Source organism: Phragmites australis, chromosome 6 (assembly GCF_958298935.1).
Source record: "Phragmites australis chromosome 6, lpPhrAust1.1, whole genome shotgun sequence".
Classification (NCBI taxonomy): domain Eukaryota; kingdom Viridiplantae; phylum Streptophyta; class Magnoliopsida; order Poales; family Poaceae; genus Phragmites; species Phragmites australis.
This window is the reverse complement of record NC_084926.1, coordinates 35,744,942-35,758,641: the sequence shown is the minus strand read 5'-3', so window position 1 is coordinate 35,758,641 and position 13,700 is coordinate 35,744,942.

Sequence of the window (13,700 nt, the reverse complement as noted above, 5' to 3'; positions counted from 1 at the left end):
CACTTTGTACCATCACCTCCCTGTGCAGCCATCGCCCGATGCCCCCGTCTCCATCGGCTTGCTGCTTAGAGAGAGATCTAGATTTGAGAGTGAAACCCCGATGGACACCTGAAACTCGACGGGCACCCAAGAGGTGCAGGTTCCAGTGCCAGTTTCCACTCGTTTTCTATATCAGGTGTGAGTCAGGTTGAGGCTAATGGGTTTTAGGTCGGGCATGATTTGCTCCACTCGGATCCAATTTGACCCGTTACCAGCCCTAGTCCAAATTATGTACAGGTAATTGATTATGGTCTTAGACCTATGGTGATCTAGTATGAACCATGGTTATTTGAACCGGTCCGGTATTCAAACCATTTAGGTCCTCAATCCAACGGTTCACTTGTTGGATCGCTAATTAGTGTACTTAAGTATTCTATATGTACTCTAAATAAAATACACAGTTGGCTTGATGGATAGTAACTTTGGATCCAACTGGAAGATCTTAGGTTCCAAGGCCCCCAGGCATCCATTTTTCGCGTTCATTTTCCCACCTACCAAGTGTACCACTTGGTTTTCATGAGAAACCTCTAGGTTTGACCCATTTTCACCGGTTAGTGTGTCCGACAATCTTTTAGGTGGACCAGACCGGATAGGGCTCCAATTCCTTTTTTGGCTTGGTCTGATAGTACTGTGGCATCAGGTTAATAGAGTTGATTTCTATATAGAACTAATTACATGCCGTGCATTGCAGGGAGCCAAAAATATATACAAGGTAATATAGTTTACGGAGTGAAACACGACGAGCTACAATGAAAGGCTATCTTGCAATATGAGCCAAGAGCTTTTATGAGATAATATAGTTGATTGGGTGAAGTTGATACAAAATAACACAACAATTCTTGCAATTTGTCTATGCATATTAAGATAACAAATTTTTAGCAACGTTAGTGACAAATAAAATTCATAAGCACAAGTCAAATGACAACACGAGCAGAAACCAATTATTGGTCTAGCTAGCAGAAACTGAGATGCAGAACTTCAGAAAATAATTACAATTCAAACTCGGATATTAATAAGAAGCGGCTACTGAGCATTGTATAATATCCACTTCCTACCTTGTGGATTATGAAAGGCAATTGTTATGTCAATGCTTGAAATAGGTAGTTCAGTAGAATGTGTGCAGTAAAGTAGGCATGTCTACAGCTTGATCTAGCTCTGAATAATTTCATTAGCGTAATAACTTCTAATTTATTTATTTTTAATTTAGTACATATGTACAGGTTATAGTATGATCCATATTTTCCTTTACAGCAAACATCATGCCCCTATACTTATTTGAGTATATCATTTTTTTACTTCAAATACCGAATAAAAGATTTGCATTTTGGAAGACAAAGGTCATGTATGGATAATTTCAACGGAATACACTTTCATTTACACAATCGATGTTCTTGGATAATTCCAATAGAATACACTTTCATTCACATAATTCCAACAGAATATAATGTTCATTTGCATCCCAAGAGCAGATTTTCTCAGCTTCCTTGAGCATGAGATACATTATCATCTTTACCCCCAACAAAGGATCCTTAAATTTCAATGTCTGTAAATTGGTAGATGCAAAAGGATATTATATAAACAATCTTGATGCTCATCCGACACTCAAAATGAAGGGAATTTTTCTTAATCTTTCAGTCTTGCAACCAGTCCATGAAAACCAGATTGGCATACATGTATATCTCATTATTGGATCCATCAATGACGAAATTCTCTAAATAAAGTGACTAATGAAAGATGTTCAAATGACAAGCATTATTGTGGTGGGGATACAGGAGTCAATGAGCGGGAGCTGTCATGATCAAGGTTTCATTTACCGACTGGCCGTCGGTTACAAAGCTCGGGCGATTATCAAAAATTCACGATTATCACGATAACCGCTCGAAATTCGGCTGAAATTCGAATAAAATTCATTTGCTAAAATTTAAAATTTGGGCAAAATTTTGTCAGATTGGCCGCTCGGTAACCGGTCGAATCGAACCGGTTACCGAGTGGTTTGTGCGATAAACCAAGCGGTTTACGCGACCAATTTACCGACCGATTTGGATCGATAACCGAGCGAATTTGAGCGATTACCGAGCGGTTTGAACGTGTTATCAATGATTTTGTAGAAAAATCATAAAAACACAAAAAAATCACCAATAAATCAGGGAAAAAATAGTAACATATGTGGCATGAGATTTGCTATATTTTATAACATCAGAAAATTTTTTGGCATGACCTTTCCTATATTTTGGAAGTTTCCAAGGCAACAAATAGATACTAATAGCAATACGAGCATGAACATATAATTGTTTCATCGAATATATGCGTACATTACATACGTAGCGCCTCAAATTAATAAATATATGTCAAATAGTCCGTACTAAAGCTAAAAATGCAATCATATGGTATCCATCAATACTTACCAAAGTGATGGCAGATGCCTAAAATATAGTTTTCATAGTATCCACGCCATGTGCAACCTACGAGATGAAAAAAAATTAGTATAATATCATGGTATGGAAATAAAGCAGTTGCAAAAGGTAAATTTTCATCACCTTTAGAACCACCAGCTTGTGGGGCAATTAAATTCGGCTATATTGTACTCCTCGGCGGACATGAGCATTATCCGTCGTGTAGATAGCAACTCTGCCTTAAACTCTGCCCAAGTTTGCCCCGTCCATGCAGAAGTGGTTGACCATTATCCTTGCAATATGGCATAAAACTCAGGGTCTTGCCACTCATAGACCCACTGAATATGAGGCTCTGACTGAGAATTGGGGATAGTATAGTGGTACGGATACGATCCAGAACTACTCTCCATGCCATAGTTGCTGGAATAGCTCCAACTATCTTGTGGTTCATCGTGGCCACCCTGTATGATATGCCTTTGTGAGGATGGGAAACTGTGGTCCTGGTCCTGTGTGGCACGCGAAAACTGACTCTTACTAGTGAATTGCACGGGAGGAACGACAGAGGATGGGCATGGAGGAACATCGCCACCCTGACTATCATCGTCACCGCTATCTGTCTTTGAGCTACTGTCATTCGATTCTTGGTAAGTTGGGCTCTTTAGGTCACTATCCGTGCTCTTATCGCTTTGCACTTGTCTTTTGCCCTTACCCTTAATCTTCTTGCTCTTCTTTGTATGCGTCATTTGCTTCTTCCTCTTTCCCGTGTGTGTGTCACCTACCACTGTAGCACCCCACTGTTGTAAGTCTTGTGGGTTCGCTATGTCTATCACCAGGTGTATTGACAAGGGTATGTCACTGTTTGTGTCCTCCTCATCAAGCTCAGGGGCTGCATTTGATTTGTCGGTCTCCATCCAGTCCCGGAGCGGATTGTTCTCCTCATTCAATGTGAGCTCCATAAGCCGCTGAAATGGATCATCATCAACAGTCGACTTGATGCCTATATCAAAATTGTTCTGTATTCTCAGGTTGTAGTTGACATATATCAACTTATAGAGCTTCTTGTAGCTTAAGCGGTTGCGAACTTTGGTGTGGATAAATTCAAATGTACTTCAGTTCCTCTCACACCCACTAGATGAAGCGCACTGAGATACTAGGCGCCTGGCAAGCATTGTTAGTGTAGGTGTAGACGAACTAAACATAGACCACCATTGCGCTGCAAGTAGGTAAAGTGATATGAGGCTTGGAAAAGAAGATAAAATGATGCAACGGTTAGATATGTCAAGGTTTTCATACCAGGTTGAGTCCTGCCGTCACAAGCCATCCGTGAAGCGAGCGGACTTGCGAACAACATAGACTTTGTCCAATATGTTTCAACCTCAATAAGTGGTTCTGCAGCAGTACTAACATCGGTCATCCTCTCGAATGTCGCTCGGAGATCTTCGAACAAGTTTGGACCCGTGCCATACGCGTAGTGCGTGGGGGGGTTTAGGGCGGCCGCTGCAAGTTGATGATCGAAGCATTAGTACCATAAGCATTAGATATATAAGCATTAGTACAAAAAGACAACAAGTGGAAGGAGTGTATCACTGGCATTCATGTAGGTCCCATTCGCTAGATCATGCATTCTGCGATCGATAATTGCCATGTACTTTTCAAAAGAATCCCTATCATTGTGATAGAACGAATCGTACTCATGCTTCACAATGGTATATCTCAGGAGCACCTCACTCAATGTTGGCACCTTGTCTTGATCAGCAAATCGGAGGAATGCATACAATGGCTGAACGGAATCGACAACTATTTTAAGATTGTCCCATCATGGTAAGCTAGATAGGCAACTATGTGCATATCTCCCAATATCAGAATAAATGTAGCGTGACTGCTGGAGCTCACTAGATGCCATCCATTGCATGAACCTATCCTTTCAGCGTAGAAAGCTATCAAGAAATAGATAGTTTGTGTCAAAACTTGTGGCATTTCACCTCATCAACTCTCCACCAATCGCGGCCTTCATCATTTCATGTAGTTTTGAATGATTGTACAGCCATCGCGATATGGACCTTGCACTTTGAATGACCATGTCGTGTTCTCTAAAATCATCAACTGATTTCAACACTAAATTTATCGTATGAGCCACACAAGGCTACCACACGATAGCAGGATATTCCCTTCTGAGAACCTGACATGCCTTCTTATAGTTGAACCCGTTATCAGTCATGATCTGTACAATATTTTGTGGCCCCAAATCATTGACCACTGCTCTTATCTCCTACATAAAAGAATGGACCAAATAAATATGCAAGAATTGAAATACTATGTTACCAACTTAGCAAAATAATGTACCTTGTTCAAATACTTTGCATCTTGACTATAGCCAGTCGCATCTACGAACTTGTGAAAAAACATACGACCATTGCAATATAAGAGGAAATTAATAATACTCATGTGCGTCGGTCTAGTCCACGAATCACACATTATGGTCACACCATACTCTAGCCATTCTAGCTTCCACTTGTCAAATATTTTCTTCAATGCACTTTCGTTCTCGTCTAGATACTTACCATCTATATCCCGGCCAGTTGGAGATGGTACACTCTCGCCTGTTACGGAAGAAATGGTCATAAGTCAAAAAGAAAGAAATACGACAACAATAAATTCATTACAAACTTAATCACTCACCCCATTTTTGTGTTTCTTTCACTGCAGCAACAAAGAATACATTGTCCGCCCTTCTACCAGGAATGCCTGAAGTGTGGAAAAATTTGGACCATGCCAAACTAATAGCTTCCTTCGCTTTCTTTCCCTTCGCACTTTATGACCCGGTGTCAATCCTCGGCTGCATAGGGGCTTTTGCTAAAGCAACATTGTAATCTCTAACACTTGGTTGTGGCTCTCTTGTTGAAGATGCTCTCCTAAGCATCCTCTTAAACACAATGCCTCCTCTGTTACTACCACTACCACCTTCATGCTCGTAGGACTCACCTGCCCTCCTCCTGAACTCTTCCTCGTCCCTCGACTGAGCCATGACATGCTGCACCTATTCCTCTTCCGTATCCTCATTGTCGCCAAATCTACCTGAACTCTTTCTGACTCTTGCCTTCGAACCCTCTCCTTAGCCTTTCCCTTCCTCTTATCTCTTGCCCTATCCAGCTCATGTCTGAAATAATCATGCACATCTGGAGGCACCCTATCACAATGTATAACATTCGATCCGCGCCCTACCAAATGTTCTTTCAACCTTGTGGCACCACCGCCTTTCTTTTCCTTATTGCAGTAATTGCACCTAAACCCCAGGACTAAATTATTCCCGTGCTGTCACACCACATCTCTATCCACCATTGATTAGTTTGCGATGTCTCTGTTGGAACAAGAAAACTCAATGGTTAACCTACTAATAATTGTCTCCATGCATGTTAAATTGAATGAATATTATCAACATTTGCATGTAAAATCGCTAGTAAATGGTCAATTAACTTGAACGAATATTAACAACATTCGCCTGTATAAGGTAACCAACGAATTAGGGTCGATCACCGAGCGAATCAACCACTACATCTTCCTAATCGACAACACAACGAACTGCCGCCCTACTAACACTGATTACCGACCATATTACATGAAAAAAGCTCTACTAAAAGGTCGATAACCAAGCGCATCAGGCACCGCATCAGGCACCGCATCGTTGAAATTGACTGCACAAATACCTACCGCCCACCTCGCCATGGTTATCGATTGAATAACATGAGAAATCGCAGAGAATAGAGCGGTTACCGAGCAGCCGTTGTCGGTAATCGGTCTACGTCAGGGAGTCCATGCAGCTTGTCGAAGTCGGTCGGTAACCGCTACGATGTGGTCGGTTACCGAGCCCAGGCGCTCGATAATCGCGGCTCCATCGCCGGATTCACGCCGGAGAGCAACGGATTTGGCCGGGCGGGCGACGAAACTCCTGTTTCAGCTGTGGAGAGGAGCGTGGGAAATTTTTTGCTGTGCACAGCGCTGACCACAACGTCGGAAACCTTATCCCTTCCATGTGGGTCGAAACGGGCCTCGTTTACTGTGCATTTGGCCCATTTCAGCCTTTAGTGCATCTCAGCCCATTTAGTACCTCACTTTGATCGCCTATTTGGTGTTGCAAACGAGATTTTTTTTAAATTCTTTGCACAGATACTCTTAGAATTCCCTCTAGTTTTTTATGGAATTTTTTATGGATTTTTGAGTTTTTTCAAAATTGATTTCAATTTTTTGAATTCAAATTCGATTGCCGCTCGCATTACAAAACCGAGCCGAACCGAGAGGGCCGGTTACCGCGCGTTCCGAGTGGTAACCGACGTATTTTCAAACCCTGGTCATGATGCCTCAAGTTGGTACACTCAATAGAAAATAAAATAGGACAATTAGAAAGCATGGAATGTCGTTGCATCATTATATACCTGAAATGGAGGCCATAGATAGTGAAGAAAAAAAAAAGAATAGTAAGAATGATGTGTAACACCTTGATTTTAAAATTTTTCAAGTTCCTAAAATTTTCCTAGATTTAATTTGGATTTAAATAAATAGCATAGGATAAAACCTATTTTATAAAAGAAAAATGCAATTTAACATAGGATATATATTGCTTGTTATGCAGTCATGCTGGAAATAGGCATGTAGAGTTTATTTGATTTTGTTTGAATTTTATATGGCTTTGTTTGATTTGCTTTTTGCTTTAGAATAGAATTAGAAAACAGAAAGGAATAGAATTAGAAAATAGAAAGGAATAGAAATAGAAAAAGGGGAAAAATAAAATCCAGAGATGCACTAAAAGCCGAAAGCTCCTGAGCTTTTTCCGCCTTCGCCTGTGCCACTGCCATGCGGGGCTCGCTGGTCGGATCCATCCCCAACCCGGAGTCTGCCGTGCCGCCGAGCCAAAATAGCGCCGCCAAATAGAGTCAGGACAACCGTGGACAGCAGAACTTCGTTCCAGGGAGGGTCAACCAAGTCAGAACAAAGGAAGCTCAAGATGTTCAAGTTGTGGTGTACGGTATGTTCCTTGTCAACTCTCAGCCTGCATCAATTTTATTTGATTCTGGAGCTTTGTATTCTTTCATAACTACCCAGTTTGTTACAATGCATGGTTTGCCTACGGTTATGTTGAAATACCCAGTCTTCTTCTGTTAACCCCCCATCTTCAGCCAGCTCATCGTGAAAGAAAAAGGACAGATCGCGGCTTTCCCGTGAATAAGAATAGTTGGGCGCGGGGAGAAATTCCTGTTTCAAGTCAGTATATCTCGAAATCTGGTATAGCCACCAGCCTAGATAGAACGGGCGAATCAAGTGAAGGAGAAGATCTCCACACCAGTAAGGCTTTTCTCGTATCGAATGAGATAGACTCCTTTCCCGCTGCTAAGGGAACTATGCTAATTAGTTCTCCTGGAGGAGAAATGAGAGCAAAGTATATGTGCACTAGGATAAAACTTACAATAAGGGGGGGTAGCCTTTCCAGTAAATCTTATAGTCTTGAAATCAAAAGGCATAGATGTCATTCTTGGAATGGATTGGTTAACAAAGTTCGATGGAGTTATAGAATGTGCCAGAAGAGCAATTCACCTAACCAATGGAGATGGAACCAAAGTTGAGTTCATGGCTACTGTTCCAGCAACAGAGGATTGCTCTCTCAATTTGCTTGAAGGTACAACCATTGATCAGATCACGGTGGTTTGTGAGTTTCCCGATGTCTTTCCCAATGAATTGCCAGGTATGCCATCATACCTGGTTTGGCCCCTATAGCTAAAATGCCATATAGAATGTTTGCAAACGACCTAGTTGAGTTAAAGAAGTAAATCCAAGAACAGTTAGGTAAAGGTTTTATTAGACCGAGTGCATCACCTTGGGGAGCTCCAGTTCTTTTCGTGGATAAGAAGGATGGTACCCGGAGAATGTGTATAGACTACAGAGCGCTCAATGATGTAACCATTAAGAACAAGTACCTGTTATCCCGGATTGAGGATTTGTTTGACCAGATGAGGGGAGCCCGAGTGTTCTCCAAGATTGATCTAAGGTTTGGATATTATCAGTTGAGGATTCGATCGTCAGATATACCCAAGACTGCCTTCAGTACTCAATATGGACTATATGGGTATATTGTTATGTCTTTTTGATTGACCAATGCCCTAGCCTATTTTATGAATCTCATGAATAAGGTATTTATGGATTATCTGGACAAGTTTGTAGTGGTGTTCATTGATAATATTCTAATTTTCTTTGGGAGTGAAGAAGAACACGGAGAACATTTGAGAATTGTGCTACAAATACTCAGAGAGCATCAGCTGTACGCCAAGCTTAGCAAGTGTGATTTTTGGTTAGATCAAGTCGCTTTTCTCAGCCATATCATAACAACTGGAGGTGTAGCAATAGATCCAAGTAAAGTGAAAAATGTGTTGAATTGGTTACCGCCTACCAATGTGTCAGAGATCCGAAGTTTCCTTGGTTTAGCAGGATATTATCTCTGCTTCATAGAAGGATTCTCTAAGATAGCTCAACCTTTTACCTCTTTGCTACAGAAAAATATGGTTTTTAAATGGAGCCCAGCTGGTCAAGCAAGTTTTGAGGAATTGAAGAGGAGATTGACTACAACTCCAAGGCTAGTTCTACCAGACATCAGCAAGAACTTTGATATTTACTGTGATGCATCGCGACAAGGACTTGGATGTGTTCTTATACAAGAAGGTCAAGACATAGCCTATGCATCATGGCAGTTAAAGAAGCATGGGGAACATTATCCTACGCATGACCTGGAGTTAGCAGTTGTGGTTCATGCATTGAAGATTTGGAGACACTATCTCATCGAAAAATAGTATGAGATATATACGGATCAAAAGAGTTTGAAGTACATATTCACTCAACCGAATTTAAATCTTCGTCAACGTCAATGGCTAGAGTTAATCAAGGATTATGATGTAGGAATCCACTATCACCCAGGAAAGGCTAACGTAGTGGCTGATGTTTTGAGTCGAAAAAGTTAATGTAACTAGATGATGGCTCAAGAAAGTCAACATGAGTTATGGAAGGAGTTCAAGAAACTCAATCTTGGATTTGTGGCAGATATGGAAGCAACTGCCATGAAAGTTGATTTCACGTTAGAGCAAGAGATTCGAAAAGGTCAACTCGAGGATGAGAAACTCAAGGAAATTAGACAGCTTATCAAGGATAATAAAGCACCAGGCTTTACAGAAGACAGTCAAGGTATTGTGTGGTTCAAGAAAATCATCTGTGTGCCTAATAAGAATGACATCAAGGAGTTGATTCTGAGAGAAGCTCATGATTCAGCGTATTCCATTCATCCTGGAAGAACGAAGATGTATCAAGATATCAAGGATCGTTATTGGTGGTATGGAATGAAAAGAGATGTTACAGAACACGTAGCCCTGTGTGATACTTGCCAGAAGGTTAAAGCAGAACATCAGAGACCAGCAGGATTGCTATAACCCCTAAAAGTACCTGAATGGAAATGGGAGGAAATTGGTATGGATTTCATTGTCGGATTACCCCGCACACAAAGTGAATATGATTCTATATGGGTTGTAGTTGATCGGTTGACTAAAGTCGCCCATTTTATCATGGTTAATACTACATATAGTCGAGCCAGACTAGCAGAGTTGTATATATCAAGAATAGTGTGTTTGTACGGAGTATCGAAGAAGATTATTTCAGATAGAGGAACTCAATTTACTTCCAAGTTTTGGCGGAAGCTACATAAGTCTATGGACACGAAGCTGAATTTCAGTTCTGCCTATCACCCTCAAACAGATGGACAGACTGAGAGAGTAAATCAGATACTCGAGGATATGTTAAGAGCTTATGCTCTGAAGTATGGAAAAAGTTGGGATAAAAGTCTGTCATATGCAGAGTTCTCGTACAATAACAGTTATCAGGTAAGTCTCCAAATGTCTCCATTTGAAGCTTTGTATGGAAGAAAGTGTAGAACACTGTTGTTCTGGAATGAGACTGGAGAAAGTCAAGTTTTTGGTCCAGAAGTTCTACGAGATGCAGAAAAGCAAGTTCAAATAATCCAAGAGAATCTAAGGATTGCACAATCGAGGCAGAAAAGTTATGCTGATAACAGGCGAAGAGAATTGGTTTTTGAAATTGGAGAGTTCATCTATCTCAAAGTTTCGCCCATAAGAGGTCTTCGTAGATTTAAGGTCAAAGGGAAGTTATCACCAAGATTCATTGGACCTTTCAAGATATTGGATAAGAGAGGAGAAGTAGCTTATCAGTTGGAGTTACCACCTCAACTGTCAGATGTGCACGATGTCTTCCATGTTTCCCAGTTAAAGAAATGTCTTCAAGTGTCGGAAGAACATTTACCAATGGAAGAACTCGATGTTTAGGAAGATCTCTCCTATACAGAGTATCCTATGAAGATTCTTGAGAGATCAGAAAGAGTGACCAGAACCAAAGTAATACCATTGTGCAAAGTGCAATGGAGTCACTACTCGGAAGGTGAAGCAACGTGGGAAAGAGAAGAAGACCTGTCAACAAAGTTTCCTCATCTTTTCTCTGATCTGTCTGAATCTTGAGGGCGAGATTCATTCCAAGGGGTATAGGTTTGTAACACCCTAATTTTTAAAATTTGCAAGTTCCTAAAATTTTCCTAGATTTAATTTGAATTTAAATAAATAGCATAGGATAAAAATCTATTTTATAAAAGAAAATGCAATTTGACATAGGATATATATTGCTTGTTATGCATTCATGCTGGAAATAGGCATGGTTAGTCAACAACGCCCCAGATCAACTTGAAGAACATCAAGACCAGGAGCAAGAGTACACTGAGCAGCAGCAAGGAGAAGGCAAATGTCCTTGATCATATTGAACCTATATTTTAAATGTTTTATTTTACAAAATTACATGCAATGTCTGTCAACTTGATGGGTAGTCACCTATATTAGGGTTTACCTAGTTCTTCCTTTACATTCCTTGAAGCCTAAGTGGTAGTTGATATGAGTCTCTTGGGTAGAATTGCTTAGCCATGCTTTTGGCATGTTGGGAAGTGTCATATACATGTTTAGTGGATATATACAATGGTGATGATGAACTTATTTTAGTAACATGGAACTCTAGGACTTGGGCAAAGAGTTGGTTTGATAATGGTGGTTTATGTGGTGGGTTTGTGGATATGTTCTAAGCAATGTTGTTAGGTTTTGTTAGTTGGTTATCTCCCTGTTGGATAGTCTTTGCACAAGTATCACATATAAGGACCGGTTCGTTAAGCGATAACTCAAGAATTACCGTACCAACCATGAGGCTGATATGGGTAAGGCTTAGCATATTGGTTAGACACCTAACTGGCATTCATTGGAGTACTAGGACCTAATCAATGGACAATGCTTTGTAGTGATCTCCTGACGGCACACCACTGACGTGTGTTAAGTGTGTTATGAACACGGTAACATGAAAATCATGACTTGTGGGTAAAGTTGGACAACCTCTGCAGAGTATAAAATTGTTATAACAGTCGTGCCCACGATTATAGGAGACTTGGATCCTCACATGATTAGTTTTTTTTTTTGTCATGGTCTTGTTGGTACAGGAGTTACTAGATGGTGATAGTTTAGGGATGGTTACCTTTGGGTGGATAGTTGTTGGGTGGTTTGGGTTACATACACTTAACAACTGCTTAATGTTTTTAATTACATTACTGTTTATTTACTCGCATTTATGCAAATGTACCTTGTGTTAGCCTATTCTTGTTATAAGCATGCATGTCATTACTTTACCACACTTACTGAGCACTCCATATGCTCACCTTTACTATCTCCCCCAATACATATGCTGCTCAGTGGAAGACTTTGAAGATTATCAAGACGATGACCTGGAGTTCTAGGAGCATGTCTTCGGTCGGTGCCTATGGAGTGCTTGGTCGCCGATGCTTTCTTCACTACTGTCGTTTAGATGATGTCGTTTAGATATTAGAGTTATTTGGGTGAAGCCTTTAATGTATTAGTAAAATGGTTGTAAGTTAAAGTATTATTTTTGTTACTTCACATGTGATGTCCTTATATGTGTTAAACTTTCTGGGCACACATAAGCCGTACTTGGTTTTGTTCGTTAAAACCGGGTGTGACATGATGGAAGCAGACCTGCGCATACCAAATTTCACATTGCAATGAGATCACAACAAAAACTATCATAAACAAGATATTTCATCATGCCAATTTTGAAGCTACTCCTGTTTCAGCAGATAGCGTGGAAATTCGAGGGGGTTATAGAATGCAATCATCCTTATAATGAATAATCGCTTCGTAATATGATATCATTTGGAAAAGTACTCAAAAGCATATTATTGATATGGATAAAGTTTCCTCAAACATCTTTCTTTAAATGACTTAGCCAGCGAACTATTTTGTAAGAAAAAGCATATTCCCAATTGGAACGTTCAGTATCATTAATAGGTATTAATAGCAACGACGAGAGGAAATAATGGACAGCAGACTATCACATGACAAATTGGCAGGGAAAAGACTAAATGAAATAAAAATGTGAATAAAACATTAGGCAAGGCATTTAGGTCAACGAAATATACAAATACAAGACATGTCACTAGAACAAAATACGTTCCAAATTGGTTTCAAAATTTTAATCCCAAACCCGAATTTTAGGATACCTAAAATGAAATGATATAACTCATGCATGCTAAATTTAGGAAGGGGACAACTATGACGGTCAAACATGTATAAACAACAATTTTGTCAGTTTAACTATATATAAGTACTAAATATAGAATCATAGTAACATTATGCGGACTTCTAGAAGGAAACTAAATTTTATTTGACATCCTTTTTTTGGAGATGGACACAAAATTTTTAAATACGACAGAAGTCATATGAAGAAAAACTCATCTAAACATTTAATTGCAGAGCCCCTCCGAGAACATCATCTATGAGCATGCCATCGAAAATAGCATGGATCATCGATCAGTTATAAGTAAACCACAATTATGAGCTGCCAAGTGCCAAATCCTAACCTTTGTAAACAAGGACTTAATGGATTTTATTGAAGAATCACATCTAGGCACTCTCTTCATCACGAGTCTACAAACATTTAACAAAATACAATTGACAATTGGGTATCATTCTTGCTACCTAACACCAAAGAAAATCCTACATTACCTCCTACTTTAGGGCTTTCATAGTATCCTTTATGTGCTCTTTTTTTGTCATCTCGTTTTCTTCAGTAACAACAACCCTGCCATTTCCTAGTAATCTCAATTCAATGAACAACGCATTA